Here is a 22,472-nt window from a genome sequence, read left to right on the forward strand (position 1 = left end):
CCTATGAGGTCATACCATGGGAAGAAGTATAGGCATCACTAGATTTCTACAACGCATCTACCTCCAAACCAAGACACTCTGAATACATTGCAAATAAGGCCACGATCCTATCATAAGCATACATTCAAGTATTCTACAGACGTGAACTTCATGTAGAGTTCATGAAAATCTACTACCAGGGAAGTGAGGGAAGAAGGAGTCAGTCAAGGCTGCAGCCAGTTTAGTTCAGCATCCAATTTTACGGTTTCTTACCTCGGTCTGAGAGCTGTCTTCAGCAGTTAACGGGACTTAGCCCTTTCAGGTGACCGAGGTCAGTTTCTCGCACAGGACAAGAGGCTCACTATCACTTGTAATCTCACCTCCAGGGGGATCTGATGCCCTCTTCTAACAAAAATTTCCCAAGTCCCTACCCTGAGAAAATTCCTCCCAGAGTCATGGGGAAGATGCTACATCCAGCGTGGGGTTATCTGAGGGAAAAGAATCTTCTATGTACACCGTGGTCTTTGCCCGTTTACTTTTTATTTCTCTATGACAAAATTCTATCTGTACAGCTTCAGTTCCGCCCTGAGTCTCAGCTCCTCTCTGTACCTACTTTTTCTGTCCCCTCATAGCCCTAGTAATAACCAAGCCCTTATGCTTTTGATCTCATCTTTGTGCTCTGTTCCTTCGACCTCCATCTTTCCTTCCTCTTCTCCTCTCCCGACCTGATTCACCTACAATCTACAAGAAACTATCACTTGCTCCTCACTCCCCAGCTTGAGCCATTCTGCTTTATCATCTACAGAAACTCTCCTTGTTCTTTCTTCCCTGGACACATGACTCTCTGCCTCCCTCAGGAATTCTGCTCCAGTCCTTACTGCACCTGGTTATGCAAAAGGCCCTATTGTCCTGAGTCAGTTGCTCTGGAATGCCATTTTCCCATCTGGGGAAGGGAGGTCTGAGCTTCATTTGCACAAGAAGCAAAGCTGTGCATCTACAGCCTGCCTGTCTCCTAGGCTCTGCAGGGTGGGGGTGGTGTTAGTGTTACCTAGTGGACCAGCAGGTCTGAGAAGCTGAACTGTTTGCCAATATAGTGTAGCAGTATATGGGCCCTGCAAGAATTTCATAGCAGAAGACAGCTGAAATATTAAAAGCTAAATAACACCAAATATTCCATGATAAATGGCTTCCTCTAGAGAAATGCCTTGAAATTTCTAGGTATAGCTCTAATGTGGTGATATTTTATCTGTGATGAAATGTGATAATTTATTTGTATGTTAATAAATAAAGTTGCCTGAAGATCATTGGTCAAATAGCCATTAAGCAGAAGTCTGGCAGTGGTAGCACATGCCCTTAATCTGATCACATGGCAGACAGAGTCTCTGTGTGGTCAAGGACACAGCCAAGTGTGGTAACATGAGCCTTTAATCCCAGTACCAACCATAGAGACCTGGAGGTCTGTATAGACAGGCAATGATGAGGAAGTCATGTGGCTGGCCTTAGAGCCAATGAAAAAGTAGAACAGAAAGGCAATAAAAACACACGTTAGGCAGGAAAAAGTCTCTCTGGGGAAGCTACTGCTGGTGGTAAGCTAAAGCTAGTCATGGCTATTGCTCTGATCTCTTTGACTATTTCCTCTGTATTTGGCTCTGTGTTTCTTATTTACTAAGATTGTTTAGAATTTCGTCTATAGCTGAATCTCTATAATATATTCTTGCGGCCTGCAAAACTCTTCTAAACTAAACTTTGCGCAGTGGCAGTATCATAGCCAATGAGGTTTATCCGAGGTGTGATTATTGCTAATTGAAAAAAACAAAACAAAACAAAACTCTTCTAAACTCTGTTAGTGTGTGTGTATGTACATGTACGAGCATACACACACACACACACACACACACACACACACACACACACACACACACATTTGCTTCCAATTCAGATATCAACTTGTAAAAACTGAAAGAAAGAAAAAGGTAAAAAAAAAAAAAAAAAGAAACTAGCATCATTTGTTGATCAAATCTCTGCCTAATCATTCATTCCCCAAATTTCTTTTTTCTTTCCTTCCTTCCTTCCTTCCTTCCTTCCTTCCTTCCTTCCTTCCTTCCTTCCTTCGTTCCTTCCTTCCTTCCTTCCTTCCTTTCTTTCTTTCTTTCTCTCTCTCTCTCTCTCTCTTTTTCTTTTTTTTTCCGAGTTGATAAATCCCAAAAGCATTGTTTTGTGTACATGAAGACAAGGATCAAATTTTCCTGGTATGGCAAAGATGTCTTCAACATCTGTGTTTATCTTAAATATCACACAGCACTATGGGGGACAGAGTGAAAATGAGTTGACTCCTGACACAACCAGTTTCATCCCACTTTACTGTATAACACAGGTTATCATTTGCAAGAACCTTAGCTATATGTATTCTACTTTTTAGTTCTATATTTCAAGGTAACACGGTAACTATTTTTGTGAGTTGTCAACATTATCTATGGTAGTCTAGTTGTGAAAAAAGGTAATTAGCTCTATATCCTTTCTCTGTCATTCCTTACATACTTAGACTCTTTTTATTTTTTCTTATTCCCTAAACAGCCTAAGAGGTGTTTACCATGTGGATTAAATAACTCACATTTATATTATTATTATTATTTATAAAATGTTATTTAAATATCATCAGTATAGTGATTTTGAATATTGTTGATTTGGAGATTTTAGTTCTGCCTGTACTTTCTACTTCCTTACATTTTAGTTTCTTATAACCATCATTGGCTTATCTTCTAATTCTAGGAGAACCCAAATTCTCCACCTAACACATTTGTAAAATAGATACCACATTGCTCTTTGAGTTCTGTCTCTTGGAGCCTTGCATGCTCCAGCTCCATAAGACTCTTCATTTCGAGGACTTTTGTCACTGTTTCTTCTGAGGCAACTTTTTTTTTTATTTTAGTTTTAAAATATATGTATAATCACCTCATTTCTACCCTTCCCTTTCTTCCCTCCAATCCTTCACATCTCCCTTCTTTACTTCTTCTCAAGTTCATGACCTCTTTTTCTTTAATTGTTATTGTTATACATATTGTTATACATATTATATATGTATGCATAAATACATAAATACAACACTTTGAGTCCATTTAGTATTGCTTATATGTATATAATTTCAGTGCCAACCACTTCTTATTATATAATCCATTAGGAGGCTCATCCCTGGGAAAGATTACTTATCTGTCTCTTAGCAGTCATTAGTTATCTGTAGTTCTTTGTTTAGGAATGGGGCCATGTCCCTTCCACACTAGCATGTCTATCAATGTTGTTATTCTTTAGGTCTTATTAGGCAGACATGCTATTTAGGTATGATGGGTATAGCTTCCCTAAATTTCTAGAAGACTCAATCTCACAGCAGACTTCCTAGTTCTGGCTTGCTCTCCCTCCCTCCCTCCCTCCCTCCCGCCCTCTCTCCCTCTCTCTCTCTCTCTCTCTCTCTCTCTCTCTCTCTCTCTCCATATATATATATATATATATATATATATATATATATATATATGTATTTTTTTACAAAGAAAATTTTTTTATTCATTTTACATACCAATCAAAGATCCCCTTCTTCCCTCTTCCTGTCCCTTCAGCTTCTTGGTCCCAACGCAACCCCTATTCCCTCCTACAAGAAGGTGAGGCCTCCCATGGGGAGGTACATTTACTAGAGGCAGGTCCAAGCCCCTCTCCCTGCCTCAAGGCTGTGCAAAGTGCCCCATCATAGGTAGTGGGCTCGAAAAAGCCTACTCATGCACCAGGGATGGATTTGGATCCTGCTGCCAGGGAGGGCCCTTAAGCAGATCAAGCTACGCAACTGTCTCGCTATGCAGAGGGGCTAGTTCAGTCCCATGCAGGCTCTACAGCTGTTGGTCTAAATTTCTTGAGTTTCCACTAGCTTGGTTCAGTTGTCTCTGTAGGTTTCCCCATCCTGATCTTGAAGCCCCTTGCTCATAGAATCCCTCTTCTCTCTCTTCAACTGGACTCCTGGAGCTTGGCCTGATTTGGGCTGTGGATCTCTGCATCTGCTTCCATCAGTTACTGGAGAAAGGCTTTATGATGACAGGTAGTGTATTCATCAATCTGATTACTGGGGTAAGCCAGTTCAGGCAACCCTCTCCACTATGGCTAGTAGTCATCCTTGGGGATTCCTGGGAACTTCCCTAGCACCCTGTTTTTCCCTATCCCCATGATGTCTCCCTCTATCATGGTATCTCTTTCATTGCCCTCCCATTTCATCCCTGTTCCAGCTTGACCATCTGGTTCCCTTATGTTCTCTGGCTCTTACAGCCCTCTTTTATCTTATGCGGTGTGACCTGAGCCCTCGGTATGAGAGCTGTGTATAGATGTATCTGTTGAGGCTGGGAACCCTACGATCAGTTAGTTGTCCTCTGCACTTGGACCAGTGGTTTTCTGCAACAGTCTCTGCTGTGAAGCTTCTTTGATGAAGGGTGAGAGCTAAGATTATGGGTATAAGGACCCATTTAGAATGCAGTTAGAAGTTAAGTGTCGGCAGCAGGTTCTCCTCTAAGATTCATGACCTGACTAGCCCCAGGTAGTTGACTAGCTTTCTAGTACCAGGAACGAGTTTCCTCTTTTTTTTTTTTTTTTAAGTGGGTCTTTAGTCCTATTAGACAGCTGTTGGTTACTGCCAAGATAGGGCACCTTTAGAGGTATTTGGCCAAGCTGGCCATTGCTGTGGTTTACACAGCTCGTAGGTCTCACACTGGGTAGGACTATTGATTGCCTCCCTTCCTGGGCAGCTTACATAGAACCTCTGCTACTATAAAAGGAGGAGGCTTTGGGGTGAGATCCAGCTTGATTCTCAGGATTCCTGTGTCCAAAGTACGTGGTAATCTTCAGCAACAGAGATTTGCTTCAGCTTCTGGGAAGAAACCGAGCAACAGCTGCAGATGCTATTGGTTTGGGAGACTCTGCTCTGCTCAACAGCTGGAAAGGAGGTTCCTCGTGCCTGGTACTGACTGGGCTGTTGTTATATGGTCTTCTTAATAAATGACCACAGCCGCCCCCTTCATGTCTCTTCTGAATTTCTATGCTCCAGTTTTTGAACAGAATCTTGATACAGAATCTTGGCTGAAATGGAATGCACTATGTAGGTCAGGATTTCTGCCTCTGTCTTAGAGTGTGGGATTCCAGGTGTTTGCTTCCGCACCCAGCTTTTCCTCATTTTGGTGGGAAATAGTGTGCAATAAGTTCCAGTTCCGGAAGGAAAAGAAAAGAAGAGTTCACAAGATGAATATGTTGAGTCCAAACCCAAAACATGCTTACTTTCTCCTGTCATATTGAGATTAATAACAAATAGATGGGCTGAGTACAGATTTACACGTGGGAACTGACTTTTCTTTAAGACCTGTAAGCCACCACATGACGGGCTTAAGCTTTCAGCTGCAGTCAACAATTTTATGTGGTATATTGTCTAACTTTCTTTCCCGGCTAAAGTTTTTGGGAATTTTCTTTGTCTGTGGTGTTCAGTCATCTCACAGTGAGGTCCTTAGTGTGGGTCACTTAGAAAAATCAACATATGCACCCTTGGAAGTGCCCCCAACTTAATAATTCAAAAAGTTCAATTCTGGTCAAATTTCCTGTCTATAGTTTTAATTTGTTCTCTCTCTCTTTAAAATCTGTATTCAAAAAATCATATTTCTTATCTAATTTTCTTATTGTTTTCCCTTGTGGTCTGTCTTTTTTGTGCCATAATATTTGAAATTTCCATATACTGTCTCAAGGGAGAGAAATAAATATCTATTCACCACCAGTTAGGCCACAAGTGACAGATCAAGTAATTCCCACCAAGTCTACCTAGCTGAACCAGTGAGTTCAATTAATGTTACTTGCAGGAGTGTGGACTACTTTCAGACAGCCTCAATCATTAACTGCTTATCTGTCTTTGGGAAGGGGTTGTTCCATGACAGAGCATCCATGGGCCTAATCTTGTTCAGATTTCAGGTGGGTAATCATGGCTGCTGAGAGTTCAAGAGGGTAATAATTATTTCGTATTCTGGGCACATTGTTCCGTAACACCATAACTTTATATGCATAAACTTTTAATTTATGCTGTCATAATTTCCATTTTTAATGTTTATCCAATGATCTTGGGTTGTTTCTTTAGAAATGTTAAGATTTTGCTCTCATTGTGATGATTGCTTGGTCAGTTTTCTCTGGATTCTATTTTATCTTTTCCTCCTCTCCTTCACATTTTTCTCTTCTTTCGGACTATGCATTTCACCTTTGAGATTTTGGTGATTCATAGGAAATTGCTAGAATGATTAAATGATTGAAATTGCACATTTTTAAGTGACCGATGTAACAAAATACTGAAACGCTTGATATAGAAGACAGATCCTGAAACTTGAATCCTTTACTACCTAGACCCCTAATTAACCCCTTGGTGACTAACTTTACCTTAGTTGTCCTTTTAAAAAGGTTTTTAAAGATATATCTTATTTGATGTCTAGGGTTTTTTGTCTGCATCTTCTGCATCTGTTTCTGTGTGCTGAATTGATGCCTGGTGCCCTTAGATCCTCTGTAACTGGAGATGCAGAAAGTTGTTAACTGACATGTGGATCCCGGGAATCGAACTCAGGTCTTCTGGAAGTCAGTGTTCTTAACCTCTGAGCCATTTCTCCAGCCCCTACCTGGCTGTTCTTAAACACTTGACTACAGGCCTTTCCTATTTACTTTTCCAGAAAGCAAACCTCCAGTCTTGTCCTGGAGTAAATAATGATTAAGGCCTAAGAAGGCAGATAAGGGAAGAACATCTAGGGACGTAGTAGCTTGCTTAGAATTCCCAGACAACCCCAGCTCTCATCTATCCCACAGGTTAGAAGGACAGGCAGTTCGCAAGCCCTCTCCAATGTTCTGCACACACATTAGCTTGTTGCTTTTCCTCCTTGTCTGAACTCCCCTGTGTGTGTCAAGATCACGAATTCTACTTTCCCGAATGTTGACTTTTGTTGTTTTCTGTTCTTTATTGTGCTATCCTGTTGTAACCTTATACTTCTTTCCATTTTTATTACCGTAGCTCAGTTTTGAGGCAGAGACTTATGCATGTGTTCCATTCTCTATATTGATGCTAATTAGCTAATACAAACCCCCAGGGCAATGGTTTTCCTACACTATCCAGGAAGTTGCAGATTCAGAACTAGACTCCTTTTTCTCCAGCCTCAGTATAGTTTCTGCTATAACGTTAGTTCCCAGATTAAGTCCTTAATTCACAAATAACTGAATTTTTATTCAAAACTTACCTCTACTTTCTTAAATAATTCAATATTCAAAAGATGACAGCAAGTTAATTCCTGGCTACAATGTTTATCTAAAGTGTTTTTTTTTTTAATACTAGAGAAAATAGATGATTTTGTTACATCAAAGAAAAGTGTTTTTCCCTTTAGACACTCGTGAGAACACAGCATGTAAGCCTTGTGATTGGTAGGATCTCTTTTCCATCTCTTCTTCACGATATCTCCCTGTATTACAATAATTATAATATCATATTATCATAATAATAACTTGAGACTGTTTACCATAATAAAATGAATTCTATAACTAAAATCAATAAATACAGAAAATATCAAAAGAATGACTTAATACTAAAACAGATGTAGCCATGGTTACCATGGTTTCATGTATCTTTTATGGCTATACAGAGAAAGATGGAAGGGAATGAGGAGAAAGAATTTGCAAAAATAATTTTATAACAACAGAATATTTAGATAAAAATGTATTTCATTTAATTATACTTGAGAGGAATATAATAGAAAAAAAAAGGGGGAAATCACACTTGTTCTTGAACTTTAGCTAAACCCTGGCCTCCCTTACCACACAGAGGAAGCATTAAGAAGGAACCTTTTAAACTCTTGTTGCAATTTTACTCAGTAAGAACTGGCTCTCGTCTACAATATTTCTCATCCCCTTTAAAGACCTACTTGGGAATAATGATCAAAAGTTGCGGTTCCTAAGACCAAACTGCTGTAATCAAGTCATTTCTCCACCACGCACCAGTTGTAGGAAATTGGACACAATGCTTAAACACTGCATCTTCCAGGTCTCTCGTCTGCGTCGGGAGACGAATGATGCTCAGGGACTCAAAAGTGCATTGTGGGAACCCAGTAGGTTCTCAGAACACTTAAGGGAACAAAAGCTAGTGGGTTTTCTTCTAGTGATGCCTGTTCTCATCCACTCTTCTTCAGGCTCTTTCAACTTTATTTTCATCAGCTGTCTTAGTTTGGGGGCTAGCATATTGTACAATGTTCATTAACTCTTTTGAACCCTTGAACCTCACCTTACATTTTCCAGTTGTTTGACTTGTGGGTCTATGTATAAATTCAATCTGCATGGCCAATTCTTCTGCCACCACCTTTTCATTTCTTAATTCTTTGATTTGTTTCATAAAGGCTTGGTTTCTTTAACCCTTTCATGTCTCAGAATCCCTCTTCCACCTAAGTCATCAAGTGTCATCTCGGTCACCCAGCTCCTGGCAAGATCTTCACCTCTATCAACCTGTCCTTTCTTAGCATTTTCAGAATGTTCATCTTTCCTATCTGACCTTGCCTGCTTCAGTCTACCCTGAATACAACCAGAACATTTTTATCCTCTGATGTAAACTTATTTGTACTTCATGAGGATCCTGACTCTTTCCCCCAGAAATATGTTGTTGGGTGAGGCTATGAAGTGTTTTTGAAGTTATAATGTCCAGGAAGTATGTAATGGAATATGGAGATGATCTCTAGACTGAATTTCTTCTTTACCCAAAACCCATTTTCTAGCTAGGGGATATTATGTCCTTTCTACACCAGGAAACAACTTCTCTGCTTGTCTTTCCAAAATGTAAAGTGTATTTTAGAAATACTTTCCTACTTGTATGAAGGTTTGAAGATCTGGCACTCTATAAATGAATGGCTTTGAGCTGGAAATTTAATTTAGATTCTTAGATAAGCGAGTTTTAAAAAATATAACTGTATTACTGGAATCATTTTTGTTTTTTGAGAAATAAGTGCCATTCATTTCTCCCATGCACTGTTATTCTTGGCCCTTTCAACTGACAAGGAAAGAAAAGGGGTAAAGCATAAGGAAAGGAAAGGGAAAGAAGGAATAGAGAAAGGAGAGATGGAGAAAGGAAGGGGAAAAAAGTCTAACACATGCAAAACACCCTCAGTAGAAAGTAAGGAGAACAGTTAATTTCCTACTCACCATATGAGCGCTTCTCCTTACCTTGTTACTCATAGAATAATAGCAGCAACTACAGCTATTTGTTGAGTTCTTTCTGCTTCCCAGACACAGAACAAAACATCCTGTAAGCATCAGCTCATCTAACATCCGTATTGGAGTCGAACACTTAACAAGATATCACGTGACTTGTCCCATTTACCCAGGCAGTGGGTATCACAACCAAATCTCGAACCCGAGTATTATTTCTGATACTCTCACCCTCTCCACTCCTCTCCAAGATCTCCCATCTCTTGTCATTAAATAGTGAATTAAAAATGCAGCAATGTCCTTCCAAGATGAATTAAGAAACTGTAAATATTTGTGGTTATGGTTCTTATTTCCTCCATTGAAAAACAGACTGTATTTCACAGTTTTAAATCACAACAACTCCATTAGTATTCAGGTTTTGCAGTGAGAGGGTTTGGAGTTTTGCCACCAAACACCCTTTCAAGTAAAAGTTCTAGCCTAAGAGCAATGGTAGGACACGATCGATCAATTAACATGAAGCTGCCAGTCTTGAGTGGTGTAGGAAACATAATACATACTGCTGACCACACAAATTCTGAATTATTTTTAATACTGACAAAGCCCCCAGTTTTCATATTTAGAAGTGTTCACAAATAGTCTCTCTAATTTTTTTCACTTATTTTGCAAGCAGGCAATAACACTATCACCTGACAAACCACAACCAGAAGGTGTTTGTTCTATATCCCCTCATTTTTCTACCCAGTCCAAATTTACGGGAACTTGGGGTTAGATAGTATGTCCCCTGGACTGAAACTTATAGACTCACTGCATTCTTGGGGATTTAGGGCCCCTGGCTATAAATGTCAGAAACTCTGTGGAGCTTAACTACAAACTGAATTTACTGATTTGTGCATATGTAAATATTTAGGGCACTGGCACTCAGGTATGTCTGGATCTGTCCAATCCAGGAATGTAATCAGGAAACTACTCAGGTCAGCTAGCAACTTTGTTTTCTCTGTGTTCTTTGAGTCCCTGGCAGGCAATATTTAAGTGGGCCAAGGGGATTTAGATTTATGGTGTGTGTTTAGCTTAGTAACACAGTAACATCAAATGTGCCCAGTCCTTGTCACTTCATCTGATGTCCCTAGATGCCCATCATTGCCACCCTTTGTTCAGGTATCCATCCCTAAGTCAGTGTAACTGAATACCTGAAAGGCGACGCAGGGATGTCGCTTCAGCTGAACAGGTATGTCTTATTCCACAACTGCGTTGATGCGACGACTTCAACAATTTCACTTTCACAGTCCTCTTGGAGTGGGGGATTTCAGTCACTCTCACCCAAATCCCGTGTTGGTGTCATGGTTAGTTTTCACTGTTAACTTGACATAACCTGGAATCACCTGTGAAAAGAGCCTGAGTGAGGAATTACTCGCCTCAGGTTGGCCTGGAGACATGCCTGTGTGTAGGGAGATTGTGTTGAGTTCCTTAATGGATGTAGCGGTGTTTGCTCCACCCATGGCCTTGGGCTATATGGCCCAAAGGAGGTGGTGCTTCCTGCCCTTGAACTGACCTCTTATAAGGAGGGGGGTCATGTGGTCTCTTCTCTCTGCTGCCTTCTCCCATTTATTGATTTATTTAATCCTAGCATGATCAGATTCCAGACTACCTGGGAACTGAACCTGGTTCCTCTGGAACACCAGTCAGTGCTCTTAACCACCGAGCCACCTCTCTCCTCTCTCTTAATTTTTTCTTTTACCATATAAGAGGTCACATACAATGGCAGGAAGTACCGCCACTTTTGGCCCATATAGCCCAAGGTCATGGGTGGAGCAAATAGCACCACAAATGGATGTGGGAAGACTTACCCTCAATGTGGGCAGTGATGTGAGGTATCCTTCTGTATGTTGTGAATAAGTGTTGCTCTCATTGGTTGATGGATAAAGCTTCTGTGGACTATGGAAAGGCAGGATAGAGTCAGGAGAGAAATCCAAACAGGAGAAGAAGGGTGGAGCCTGGGAGAAGCCAGCCAGTCACTCAAGGAGCAAGATGCCAGCAGACTAGTAATGCCATGGCCACTTGGCAATACATAGATTAATAGAAATGGGTTAATTTAAGTTGTAAGAGCTAGTTAGTAATAAGCCTGAGCCATTGGCCAAACATTTATAATTAATATAAGCCTCTGAGTGATTATTTACAAACAGTCAGCCATGGGCCAGGGCATGACAGAAAAGCCTCCATTTACAGGGTAGCACCTCTGGTAGCAGCCTAGATTTAAAAAACAAAAACAAACCAAACAAAAACATGGAAGACAGAAAGCTCTTCTTTTTTGATGGCTTGATCTTGCCATCTCACTGATGAGTTCTATATCCTGTTTTTGCTGATTCCGTCACTGATGTTAGAAGCAGATTCTTTGGGCTAAACTGTTAAAGACCAGCAGCTCTCCATGAGCCTTCTGGTCTGTGTAATTACTGGGTTCTTGACCTCACCAGTGTGAGACAGACATGGTTGGGCTACTCCAACTGTACTACATAAATCAACCTAATAATCCTCTTATAATATATATTCATTTTGTCAGTTCTTTTTCTAGAGAATTTGGACGAATAGGCAAAGTAGAAGAGATGATTTTTATTTTACCAGCGTTGGTTGAATAAAACAAGTTTAACACAAGGGGACTTCTGTTTAAACCAAGTGACAGAGACAACAGTAATGTCGCAAAGCTCTCATTTTATTGACATAATAATACCAGATTACCTTTGATAAATTTATTTTACGTTTACTTTTCAATGCCTCATCATTTTCAGGTGCAAGTGTAGCTGATATTAATCATTTCTCTCGGCTATAATTGGGGACAGAATTTAAATCACCATAGAAAATGGAGATAAAGTCACTTTGCAGTAGGGATTAAGCTGTCTACATGGGAGACTTAGGAAATCTAAGAAATATCATGGCCAACTTTATGTATCTTCTATTCCCTTCCCAGTTAGTGGTGAGTGACGTGGCAAAGGGCCCATGTCTCTTGGAGTTGACTTGTTTGATGGAAACAACCTTGTGTGCTTCGTATATGTCAACAGGGAATTCAAACCATTAGCAACTGAGCCAAGAGCTGTCTATGGCAAGCACCAGCTACTCTGTTTCTGGTACAATAGTGAAAAGTAGGAGATGAGAATAAATTAATATAAATCATAAACCCAGAAGGATAGCAAACATTTATCTAAAGTAATAAGACACAAAGAGCAATTTTAGCATGCATAGTCTATGCAGCCAAGAAACGTTTATCAGTGAAAATCAAATAGAAATCGTGGAGAAGAAAATTCTTCAATGCCTAAAATCAGGAAGGAAATGCAAATGCAAATGGCTTCTGCCATGCTTATCTTCACTAACTAGGAATAGTAGTCTCCAACTTGTATGGCTGTTGGGAGTATTAAATGACATGACACTGTCATATGCCAGACTCACAAAAAGTCCTCAATAACTGTGAGATAATGTAGAGAGCATTTAAATGTCCTCTTATGCTGACTTATGTGAGTGAAAGTAAACAAACAAGAGAAAAACTCTCATGACCGTACCCAGGACCTTGTCGCCAAACTTTAATTTTCCCGGAAAGGTCTGGTTTTTCCAATCACACGTGTGCCAGCGCAAGTGTTTCCCATACCCGGTTGGTGAAGTCAGCGTGGATAGAGCACTGAGAGCATTCTAGGTCCGAGAGAAAACGGTAGGTAAGTTTTCCCTGGTTAACCAGAGTCCTGGGGCTTGAGGGCAACACGGGAAGGGAGCATGTAGGCTCTGGTCCGTGATGCCACAGTACTGCAGCTCTGCCCAGATCCCCGTCAGACGCCAGAGGGTAGCCCGCCAACTCCTGTGGCGCTTGAACACTTCACAAAGCTGCTGCGGGTGACTAGCGGAACACCTGCATTTAGGGAAAACACCCTCTTAGCAGCTACCCCCCTAGGAGCCTCCCGTCCTTCCTGCCTCTGTCCCCATTCCAAGCCGCCATTAGTAGTCCTGTGTCAATCACCCGTTTAAGATACATTGTCTGAAGATCCCGACTGATGCTCTTTCTGTGTAAACAAGGAAAAAAAAAAAAAAGTCATGCAAGGAAGTTTAGCTTTCCCCTTCCGATGTCTTACCCTCTGCACCCCACCAGACCTGAGTAAATGCTAGGTTGTCTCTGTGTGCCTTGCTTCTATGAGCCAGGTGCAGGCTCTTGTAGCATCAATCTCTAGGACCCCGGGAAGTGGGGTTATCATTACTTCTCTTTGCCTCTTCACTTCTGGCCGGGCTCTCCTCGACAGCACAACGAGAGAAACTTCAGCAAGGTAAATCTGGCATTTTACTTCACGGCTCACACTGTTGAGCGGCTCCTCCCGAGCTTCAAGTTCAAACTATCATCCTTCCAGTGGCCTCCAATGATCCGATGTCTCCCACAAAGCCGACTTCAGTTCTTCGGCCCCATCCTCACACCAGTTGGACCTTGAACCTTCAGTCACTTAGTTTTGCACAGTTCTCTGAAGCTGCCATTCTGTCTATCCTCTGAATTTACATCTCCTTCCCCTCTTATGAGGACCCTCTCCTCTTCCATTCCTACAAAACACAGGTTCAGCTGAAATGTTCTTGTGTGTATGTATGTGTGTGTGTGTGTGTGTGTGTGTGTGTGTGTGTGTGTGTGAAAGCTTTCTAGATTTTGAAGGTTTTTAATCAGTTACCTTATTTATTTAGTTAACGCATTCATTTATGCCTTAGTTCAATATTTGTTGAGTCTCTAGTAGGGACTGGGCCCTCAAATGTTCCTTCCATTTTGTTCCCAAAGAACTTTCTTATTCATTATAGCAGTGTCCTTATGATGCTGTGATTTGTTGGTTTTGTATCTATTAAAAAAATAAACTTGAATTCTCCAGAAGTCAAGAGCTATGTATATCTTTTTATCTAATCCTCATGACCCAGAAGCATGCCTGGCATACATTTGGTTCAAACTCAATAAATACCTGCAGAGGAGAGGAAATGGGAGGCACCTATTCTAGGCCGTGGAAACAGGGATCCATCATGGAAGTCACCTGCACTGATTCTGCCAAGCACCGACTTCTGCTCTCTGTTCCTGGCCCCTTGCAGAGGAGCACCAGGTCATTCTGACCTTCTCTTTCCTCATTTCCCCTCCAGCTCCTGCATCCAATAGCTCTTCCCTCTCTTTGATTGACACTGCTCATGTAACATGCAGAAGAACGAATGTGCTAACTCTATAGAATCGCTTATTACTTTGGAGAGATTTGGAGTGGAATAAAATATCAAGCTCTAGTTCACAGGTCTACAAGACTTTAGAGAGCCATTTTTTTTTCTTCCTTTTAAGGAAGACTTAAGCCACTTTCTACATTATCCTTGTCCTTCCCATGAGCAGTGAGTGGCTAACTGCCTTCCATGATGACTGATGACTAACGTTATCTCTTGGTTATGTAGGTTTGTGAGAAGATAGCTAGGTCGGTTGTATATTCTGAAGAAGGTGAGCTGAGCACCAACATTTCTCACTCTCTGCTTTCTCACTGCAGATGTGACCAGCTGTGCCACGGTCCTGCAGCTGTGTCATACCTCTCTTGTAATAATGGAGTGTCCTCTTAAATCTGGAGCCCAAGTTAGTCCTTTCTCCCTTAGCTTACTTTGTTGGGTCTTTGGTCTCAATAATTGAGGAAAGTAACTACCAAAGACTTTACTAGATGTCTCCTTATGGGCCATTAAAAATTCTTTGTAAGAAATAGTTATATAATTGCCTTAGTAGGATAAAACTTTCCTAGTTGAGCTGACTACTGGTAAATACTTAAAATATATAGTAAAGGGGGCTGAAGGGGTGGCTCAGACATTATAGCATTTGACGCTCTTCCAGAGGACCTTCATCCCATTCCCAGCACTCCTATTGGGTGCTCACAACTGTTGGGTGCATGTGTCTCCAGTGCCAGGAGATCTGACACCCTCTTCTGGCCTCCATGGGCCCTGGGATGCATATACACATAACATACTTGCACATAAATAAAAATAAATCTTTGAAAATTATTAGATAATAAATAATAGAAGTCAAATGATTTTTTTTTGAAAACTGAGCCATAATATAAAAAAATTTAAGAACAAAGAAAAAATGCAGGCCTTGGGATTTAGTTTACTGGTAGAGCACCTGCTTAGCATGTGTAAGGACCTGGGTTCAATCTCCAGGGCCATTACAAGTATTTTGTAAAGATAAGAATGGGTGTTTTGATGTTCTCAAGAAAATTAAAATTACAATACAATTTTATATATAACACATTAGAAAGTTTAAATGCATTAGCTGTTGTACATTAGTATTTGCATAGTGGTACATTTATGCATTTAAAAAAACAGTGTGTATTGTTACAAACATTTGGGAAAATGATCACATGTTAAAAATTTGAATTTGTATTCAGTAATCTCAGCTTTAGAAAATGTCCCCACAGAATTAAGAGTAGATTAGATCAAGTTTGTGTGAATTTTTTGTTTTGTTTTGTTTTTGTATTTTGACAGGGTCTCTTGTAGACCATGTAGACCACGCTGACCTAGAACTCACTATATAGACCAGGTTGGCCTAGAAATCATGGGTGAGTTCCCATTTTCTGGGTCCTAAGTGCTAGAAGTATAAGGACCAGAAAGAGTATTCCTGTGTCCACTTGGCTCCCGCAGCCACTCAGACCCAATTAAACACACAGAGACTTATATTACTTAGAAACTGTATGACTCTGGCAGGCTTCTTGCTGTCTAGTTCTTATATCTTAAATTAACCCATATCTATATGTTACCACGTGCTCTGTGGCTTTACCTGTTGCCTTTACATGTTGCTCTCTGGACAGCAGGTTGGCATCTCCTGACTCAGCCTTCCACCTTCCAGCATTCTCTTCTCTGGTTGTCCCGCCTATCCTATACTTCCTGCCTGGCTACTGGCCAATCAACATTTTTATTTATCAATCAATCAGAACAACACATTCACAGCATCCCCAGCAGATTAATCTTTGGGACATTATTCTTAGAAGTCATAAAGTCCTTGGAGTGAAACAAACAAACAAACAAACAAACAAACAAACAAACAACAACAAAAACCCATACCCTGGAATATCGTGCAGCCTCTAAAAAGAATAAATAAGAACTATAGTTATTTATGGAGAATTTTCATCATCAGAGACAATTGTAACAGTATTGTTGTTTTTATTAAACACAAATTCCCTATGTTTTAAACTCAGCATTTGATGTGCTTCTGAAACTGGACTGGGGCCTGTTAACCACCCTGAGTAGATGCCTGGCTGATTATAATGTCACAGAGAGAGGATTGTGCTTCTAAATTATACCTAGACATTTTGGTGTCATTGTGGGAGATGTGGGCTAAAAAAGAAGATGGCAACACATAGGTGAAGCACAGGCCAAGAAGACAAGTGGAGAGAAAACAGCTGCCTCCAGGTGCAGAATATACCACCTTATTATAGGGAAAATTTAATGTGAGTGCAGGTGAGGAATACTATTTTTTCATTTAGTCTTTATGGAAAAATCTAATTAATTTTTACATATTTTGGGGTAGCCACAATACTTTGTTAATTGAGAAAAAGGACCCCCTAGTAACGTGTAGGATATGATGCTCTTTGGTTGTATATCTGTGTGTCCACATGTCTGGGAGCATGTGCATGTGTTAGTACATAAAGGGAATTAAATGAGAGAAGAAAGCAATAAAAAAAAAAGTGTAATTACACTTATTTATTTTGTGTGTGCACAAGTATGTGTGTGTGTGGTGTGTATGTATATGTGTGTGTGTGGGGGGTGTGGCGTGTATGTGTGTGTATGGTGTGTGTGTGGTGTGTGTGTGTGGTGTGTGTGTGTGTGGTGTGTGTGTGTGTGGTGTGGTGTATATGTGTATGTGTGTATGGTGTGTGTGTGTGGTGTGGTATGTATATGTGTGTGTGTGTGGTGTATGTGTGTGTATGGTGTGTGGTGTGTGTGTGTGTATGTGGTATGGTGTGTATGTGTGTGTATGTGTGTATATGTGTGTGTGTGGTGTGTGTATGTGTATGTGTGTGGTGTGTGTGATGTGTATATGTGTGTGTGTAGTGTGTATGTATATATGTGTATGTATGTCGTGTGTGTGTATGGTATGTGTGTGTTTGTGTATGTGTATGGTGTGTGTGGTGTGTGTGTGGCGGGGGGGTCAGAGGACAACTTTCAGGAGTCAGTTCTCTCCTTCTACCATGTAGGTCCTGGTGTGAACCTCAGGTCCTCAGGCTCACAGTTTATAATATCAAGAAAACATCAGTGTAGTTTGAACCCATAATAAAACATTTGTAGCACTCACAAATAGTTGGTTCTACAGTTGTAACCAACCACTGGACCACTTCCATAGGTCTCTCTCTTCCTGTAATTAATATCAAATATTTGTTAATATTTTGAAATACACAACGGATGATTCACCTCTGCTGTTAAAAACTCTCTTCCTACAGTTAAGATATCATTAATTTTTGAGGTTGTATGAGAATGTCATGTTATCCATAACATGTATCTCAGGAGAACAAAGGGAGAGCACAAATGATTGTCACAAGAGAACGCAGACTCTGACAGGATGGGGAGCATCCAGCGAGGAGAGAGAGGCTGTGAGAGGGAGCAGCAAAGAAAGAGCCGAGGTTCCACAGCCCTTGACCACCTCTCATTTTGTCACAAACAAATATGCAGAGGGTTGGCTTGTGTAACATGAATCTCAAAAGGTCTTATAATGTGATGATATTTTATTTGTGCTTTAATAAATAAACTCTGCCTGGAGATCAGAGGAAATAGCAAGCCATTTTAAATAAACAAAGAAGTCAGACAGTGGTAGCCCATGCCCTTAATCCTATCACTTAGCAGGCAGGATCGCTTTGTGTTCAAGGCCACATTAGGGAACAGAGCCAAGGGTGGTGACACACGCCTTTAATCCCAGTACCAACCATAGAGTTCTGAGGCACGTACAGACAGACAGAAAGTGACAGAGCTGGCCAGGAAGGGGAAGTGATGTAGCTAGACAGAGCAAATCAAATGGCAGAACAGCAAGGTATATAAGCCTGGGTAGACAGGAAGTAACTCGCATTTGGAAGCTGCAGAGTTGGTGAGGTAAGGTTGGCTGGTGGCTTTCCCTGTTTCCCTGATCTCTCTAAGGCTTTCACCCCTATATTTGGCTCCATTTTTTTTTATTTAATAAGACCATTTAGAAATTCATCTACATTATAATAAAAACCCAGAGTCAGATATCGGGGTGAAAGCTGAAAGATCAGAGAAGCAGAACAGCCAGCCACTAGCTTACCTCTACAACATCCTCAGCCTAAAGAGAGTGAGTTTCTGTTTCCTCACGCCTTATATACTTTTCTCTGCCCGGCCATATTACTTTCTGGGATTAAAGGCATGTGTTACCACTGCCTGATCTCTATGTCTAATCTAGTGGGTGGCTCTGTCCTCTGATCCTCAGGCAAGTTTATTAGGGTACACAATACATCACCAAGGCCTCACCACCCAGTGGCAGGCTTCCTGGTCCTGTGGTGGTAACAGAACACAAAAATCTCTGCTATGATCTGACCCGGTCTTCGGGCAGGAAGGGAACCCAAAATAAACCCACTGTGGGATTACCCCACCTTCTCTAGTTCTTCTCCAACATCAAGGTAGGGAGAGAAAGGTGGTGCCACAGGGCCAGTTGAGAGCCTTACTTGAGTCCAACAAGCTGTCTCCTAGTAGGGCGATCTCTCCTTATTTTTTCCCTACTTTGCATATGCATACCAGACAATGAGAGCCCACCTAAGCCTACTAAAAAAAACCTTAACCTCAGCCTCATTACTGGCAAACCACTAGATTCGCTTTTGGGATTTTTCTTTTTGGTGGCAAAGAGTTTTCAGTTCCGCTCCACACATCCTTTTTGCTAAGACTGATGTCTGGTCTCTGTCACTTCTTCTATCATGAAGTCACACAGAGCTCATCATGCAGCTGTTCCCTTGAAATCAAAACATTTCCTCCTAGAAAGAGGTAGCTGTAGGACTAAGGAAGCTCAAAGAGTTACAAGACTCTAGAAGCTGGCTCCCCATGTTTTACAAGTCGTAAACCATAGCTGGGAAGAGGAGATTCTTTTTCAGGGATCTGCCTACAGTTTGGACACTGAGTTCCAGAGGCACAGCTTTCATGAGCTGTCACTCATGCTGAAGGTGGGCGTGGTGGTGTTTGGTAATGTAGCTGCCTTTGAGTCACTCATGTTCCTGTAATTGACCCCATGTGAACTCATTGGTGTACCAAGTTAAGACTTGAGTGGAACCCTTGCTTTATTCTCTTGTCAATGGCATAACTGGGGTGAAGAGACATTTGTTCACATCTACCCAGGAAATATCAAACGACATATCTGAGCTCCAGGAGGGAGGGGACTATGAGGTCAGATGTTCCCTGAAGAACTGAGTATTTGCAGGAAAGTACTGTTGGAGATGTTAAGTTGTCTGAGTTGCCTGGGTTGGATTATCTATTCATTTTCACCTGATCACCTAGCTGAAAAATTAAAGGCCTATATGATTTTAATTATTAAACGGGTTAAAAGCAGCTTTGTAGCCTGGCTATAAGTATAAGTGTTGTTGTGATATGCCTTTTGGGTTTTTGATACAAGAAAGATTTAGGAGGTTACTAAGTGAAGAGGTTGGAGTATAAATCTCAAAGTGGGGGAAAGAGACAGGGAAAGGGGAATTTCCAGACATATGCCAAGTATTTCCACTTGAAAGTTTTGCCTGGGGCATATCCTGTGCGTCCTTATCTGGGCTCAGATAACTGGACACTCAGGCCAAAAGGCTTGTCCTTTGTTCTGCATGATGGAGCCCAGGCTGCCCTAAGAAAGACTTCTGAGAGTTCATTGAGGAGAAAAAAGCAAGTAGACAGAGGCTGCTCTACTAACATGATTCCTTACAAAATCTTCCTTCTTAATTTTGTTTCTCAGATACAGTTTCATTGTGTTTATGAGTTCCTTTAAAGTGTTTTCATTATCTCTCCTTTCTTCTTTCTTGCTCTAAGCATTCTTGTTTTTATTGATTTTGGACTTTAACCACCCTGCATTTTGTGGGAAATGGAGAGAGTTATAAGAATTAGTCAATAAATTCCTTGCTAGGACAAAGGAAAGACATTCAGCAGAAGGTTATGGCCAACCCATTTGCCTCCATTCTCAATTTACTGTGCTCTAGATTTGGTTTAAGTAGTGGATAAAGGTTTTTAATGGTTTTAGGAATGCATATATATAGATGCTTATCACAGGAATGTTGACATTCTAAGGGAGGATTTTATTTATTCATTCAGCAAATATTTATCAAGCAATGAGTATTGCTAGGTGCTAGGGAAACTGTAGTGAAAAGACAGAAAAAAAATGCAAAAATATAGATACCCTAACCAGTCCCAGGCACCATTAATTTTATGTGGGAAAGAGGAAGAATAAATGAATAAACAAACCATATATTGAGCATCATAGGGGAGAAGAGAAGATGAAATGGATTAGATAGTGGCTGTCATGTAGGAAAAAAGGGTGTATACATTTACCTATGGAAGAAAATCTGAATGCAACAGGGAGCCAGGCAGCCTGCTATTTAGATAGAGAGATCAGCAAGGACCAAGGACCTGGAGGTCTGAGCCTGCCTGAAATAAGTGCATGGAGAGCTAGTGGCTGGGTGGATGGGGCAATGTGATCAGAGAGGGGTCAAAGTAAGACCTTGAGAGTCACTGGAGGGACTTTTGTTTTTTTCTAAATGACAGTAGGAGGCCATGGAGTTGTGTTGAGCAAGGCTGTGACATCATCTACTTTGACTACATCAGTTTGGCTGCCTTGAGAAGAGATTAATAGAGAAAACCCAAAAGGTAAGAAAGAGGTAAAGAAGAGGGCAACAGAGTGGAAACAGACACCTAAGAGGCTGAGAATATAAATGTTCCTAGCAATGCTCAACCGTGTCAGATGTTGCCACAAGGGTGGATGAGTTTGCCTTCTTGGCAGAGAGGAGAAGGTGATGCGCTAACAGTGACCATTTTCTAGAAGGTGGGACTTGACAGATTGAGTGAGGCCTTGTCAGGAAATACTGGGATGGAAGGAAATGGAGCCAGCAGTGTAGCCCAATTTTAAAGTATCAGTTTGGTAAAAAGGAGCAGGGAAGGAGAGTAAAGGCAGAGTAGAGCGGCGGGGGGGGAGGGGGGGGGATCTGAAATCAGGCAAGGTGCTTTGATTTGCTTGTTTCATGGAGAAAATTTGTGACATGTTCCTTGTAAATAGGAGATAAGTGATGATTCAAAAACCATTGGGGCAAAACTGTTAAATAAGGTAGATGGAATGGGGTCTAGTGCATACACTTGGAGAAAGAAGTATAATTGGAATTAGGTAAGAAAAACTATCCATTACAGAATAGAAATGCACAGTACTTGGTAGAGAAACACTAGTAAGGATATATGGACATTGTTTTATTGCAAAAATATCAACAGTGAAATCTGAGGTAAGGGGATTGGGCAGACAATACAGAGACGTGTATGAAAGATGTTGAGACTTGGAGGAGAAAGGTTAAGTGTTAAGATGGTGTTTGTTTTCAGTAAAGGGGAGGTAAGTTGAATGGAAATACATGCTGGGATTTGATGAGTACACCCTAGGCCTACTCTACCAATATGGTAATCATGCATTTTAAGTACAACAGATCAACTCTGTTGCATGTCTTGTCAAGTCACACCTGGGCTGCTCTGAGTCAGGCAAAGAATAGGAAGATGCTGTCGTCAGGATAAACAATGGAAGGGACAATGACAGACAGGCAGTAATATTGTCAGGGGAATATGTGAGATAATGAAAGGAGGATAGCTCATATCTGTTAGACAGGGTAAGGAGAGAAATGGAACTGTGAAGACAAAAGATGAGTAAATGTTGGCACGATTGATCTCCCAGTGCAAATGAACATTTTTTTGCAAGCATTATTAAAGAGATTAACAAAGAGGGGTGGTCACAACCCACAACCCAGGCATTTCAAGAGGAGGTTATTGATATATAGCATTAAGGCAATAAGAGGATCTTCTACCTGACTTGGGACCAGATGGAAGAGGGAGATGAGGATAAAAATCTTTGTACTCATGGAAGTTAAGGGACTAAGAGCAAAGACAGTGAGAGAATATTCAATCATGGGAGTCTACATAGATACAGAGCTACATGGATCACCAATCTTGGAGCAATTGCAGAATAGTGGTGGTATCAGAGAGCAACTTGTTACATTTTCACTTAATGAGAACCAATGGCTTTAGGTTTTGTGAATGGCTAG

At 40.9% G+C, this 22,472-nt stretch overlaps 1 pseudogene; it reads left to right on the forward strand.

Moving 5' to 3' along the window:
* The first annotated feature begins 1,721 nt into the window (after window positions 1–1,721).
* Window positions 1,722–1,848, forward strand: LOC114693642 (annotated as a pseudogene).
* The last annotated feature ends 20,624 nt before the right edge of the window (window positions 1,849–22,472 follow it).

Source organism: Peromyscus leucopus, chromosome 13 (assembly GCF_004664715.2).
Source record: "Peromyscus leucopus breed LL Stock chromosome 13, UCI_PerLeu_2.1, whole genome shotgun sequence".
In the NCBI taxonomy this organism is placed as follows: Eukaryota; Metazoa; Chordata; class Mammalia; order Rodentia; family Cricetidae; genus Peromyscus; species Peromyscus leucopus.